The sequence below is a fragment of the Cebus imitator genome, unplaced genomic scaffold (assembly GCF_001604975.1).
Source record: "Cebus imitator isolate Cc_AM_T3 unplaced genomic scaffold, Cebus_imitator-1.0 Scaffold579, whole genome shotgun sequence".
Lineage (NCBI taxonomy): Eukaryota > Metazoa > Chordata > Mammalia > Primates > Cebidae > Cebus > Cebus imitator.
This window is the reverse complement of record NW_016107894.1, coordinates 247,219-250,495: the sequence shown is the minus strand read 5'-3', so window position 1 is coordinate 250,495 and position 3,277 is coordinate 247,219. Positions and strand designations below refer to the sequence as shown.

Here is a 3,277-nt window from a genome sequence, read left to right as displayed (position 1 = left end):
GCTGACATAGGGGTCGGGCACAGTGGCTCACGCCTATAATCCCAGCACTTTGGGGGGCCAAGGCAGTCGGATCACCTGAGGTCAGGAGTTTGAGACCAGCCTGACCACCATGATGAAATACTAAAAATACAAAAATTAGCCAGGTATGGTGGTGGGCTCCTGTAATCCCAGCTACTTGGGAGGCTGAGGCAGGAGAATTGCTTGAACCTGGAAGGCAGAGGTTGCAGTGAGCCCAGATCGTGCCACTGCACCCCAGTCTAGTTAAACTACATCTGGAAAAAAAAAAAAAATGCTGACACAAAGTGAGCACATTACTGTTGGAAAATGGTACCAATAGACTTCCTTGACACAGAGTTGCCACAAAATCTGGGAAGCACAATAGAATGAGGCACCATAAAACCAAGCATGCCTGTAAGTATTTGTATAATAAACAAGGGAGATAGATATATAATATATTGTGTTAACCAGGCACAGTGGTTCATACCTGTAATCCCAGAGCTTTGGGAAGCCAATGTGGGCAGATCACAGGAGTCCAGGAGTTTGAGACCAGCCTGGCTAACATGAGAAAACCTCTTTGTCTCTTCTAAAAATGCAAAAATTAGCTGAGCATAGTGGTGCACACCTGTAATCCCAGCTACTCTGGAGGCTGAGGCATGAGAATCACTTGATCCCAGAGGTGGAGGTTGCAGTGAGCCGAGATAGTGCCACTGCCTTCCAGCCTGGGTGACAGAGCAAGACTCTGTCTCAAAGAAAAAAAGATAAAATTGTGTCACTTATAGCGAGTTTCTCCTATCTAGTGTCTAGAAGGAAAGAAAAATTCTGTTAACGGTAGCACAGCTCACTTTGTAAAAGATAGAAAGCGTAAAATTAAAACCTATGTAACTTTGAAATTAAAAATCCATGTGAATTTGATTTGTCCAACTATAGGTACATTTCAGTCATTTAGGAACTGCCTATCTTTATTTTGTGAATATTTATGCCTTCCCCCTGCCTTCCCCCCCCTCATTTGCATTTAAACAGTTAAGAGCTTATATTAAACACCCATACCACCAAAGAAGGAAAAGGGTAAGATGGTATAACTAAATAGCTAATTTTATAAACAGACTTATCAATGAAAGATTAAGATAAAAATAGGTGAAATCCTTTTACTCTGTGAAAATGACCTTGTTGTCATTTCAAACTATGCACTTTATATGTGTTTATCGAAAAAAAACAAAGAATAGAGAAAAGTCACATAAGAAAAGAAATGATATCTGAAATCACTCTGTTCAGAAAGAACATTACATTCCGGAGACCCTTCTTTATATTAGCCTGTTGATTACTGGTTTCTTACTAGCTGTATTTGTATTTAAATATTTTCCCTTCCTCAGTCATTAAAAAATTTTCTTCATTACCTTCCCTCTTCCTTTCTTCCCTTTTCTTTTAAAACATTGCCCTGATTCTCCATGACTTCAGTGTTAACTGTGTATTATAATGTGTCTTTTCCCTGTTCATGTATGGAATCTTCCTTTATTCTTGTAACAGTACATTGTGGAGATTCAGTGTAACAGATTTAATTCAACTCATTCATTTTCATGGATAGCATAAACACGGGACATACATAGTACAGTTAAATTAATATGTTCTCTTATTAATGGGCATTTGGGATATTTCCAATTGAGATGTGTCAGGGTCCTCAAGACCACCCTAATGTTCAGATATTTACTAGAAGGTCTCATGGGATACAGCATATAGTTATACTTACAGTTAAGATTTATTACAACAAAATAGTAATACCAGATAAGAGTCTGGAGAAATCTGTATTTTCTTTCTTATGTTCTATCCCTCTTCTGCAGAAGTACATCAAGTCATTCTTTTCCCCAGCACCAAAAATGTAGTAACACATTGTTTCTGTCAGGAAGGCCTATTAATGCTCAGCACTCAAGATTTTTACTGGACAATGTTAATATGTGACAGTATGCACAGACTATTGCCAATGAGGGAAACCCATTTGCGCCTTCAGTGTCCAAAGTTTTTACTGAGGCTCAATCACATACTGTCTCTGTTGCTGTTTTAGTTTCCAACCCCTCCTGGCAGTCAGGCTAATACCGTTTCTTTTGGAGGTCAGAGCTGAAATAGCATGATCCAATGTCCTTATCTTAAACCATACTGTTAGACTGTCAGCCAAAGTCCCCAGGCAAATAAAGACAGGAACTTTTATGGGCGTAGAGATCACCTCACATTAGTTAATGAAAGTTAATTTCTCACTACACACTGGTACATGCTCAAGATATATTTAATGAGTGGGCTTGGATTTGTTAGGTTAAAGGGTATGTGTATTTTTAATTTTTAAAGTATTTCCAAATTATGTTCCTAAAAGAAACCTGAAAGAAATTGCATATTTAACAACAGTGGTATGGGAGGGATTTTTTCTTCTTCCCTCATGGTATTTCCCATCATTTTATTTAATTTTGGCAGATTTGGTGGTTGAGAATTACTATTGCTACTTTTTGCATATAGGGTTGTAACTTTAGCTTATTTTTTAATTGGCTTGTTGATCATTGTCTCCATCCATTTTGTGCTGCTATACAAAATACCACAGACTAGCTTGTTTGTAATGAACAGAAATTTGTTGGCTCATAGTGTCAGCATCTGGTGAGGGCTTTCTTACCGGGTCATCACATGACAGAAGGTGGAAGGGCAAGAGGGAGAACCCACTCCAGAAAACCCTTTATATAACAGCATTAATTCATTCATGAGAGTGGAGCCCTCATGACCTAAAAGCCTTCCATTAGGCCCAACTCCCAACATTGTCACATTGGGAATTAGGTTTCAACATGAGTTTTGGAGGGGACAAACATTCAGGCTATAACAATCACTTAAGTATTGATTTGTAGGAATTTATTTATTTTGAGATGGGGTCTTGCTCTGAAGCCAGGGCTAGAATATAATGGTGTGACCTCGGCTCCCTGCACCCTCCAACTTCTGGGCTCAAATGATCCTCCCACTTCAGGTTCCCGAGTAGCTGGGATTACAGGTGTGCACCACCGCACTGGGTTAATCTTTGTATTTTTTTGTAGAGATGGGGTTTCACCATGTTGCCCAGGCTGGTTTTGAACTTCTGAGTTCAAGTGATCTGCCTCCTTTGGCCTCCCAGGATGCTGGGATTACAGGCATGAACCACCATGCCAGGCCCAATTTGTAGGAATTTCTATTGTATGCCAATATTTTGTTTGTTCTAAGTATTGCATATATTTCCTGCCAGTTAATTGTCTTTTGATTTTTTACACTGGTTTTT

The 3,277-nt window shown here is 39.2% G+C and overlaps 1 protein-coding gene across 7 annotated transcripts in view; it reads left to right on the top strand.

The window, feature by feature from the left end:
* The window catches only part of TMEM87A (transmembrane protein 87A), a 57,291-nt gene that overhangs the window by 42,068 nt on the left and 11,946 nt on the right, over window positions 1-3,277 (top strand). The gene's annotated exons all lie outside the window — the stretch shown is intronic.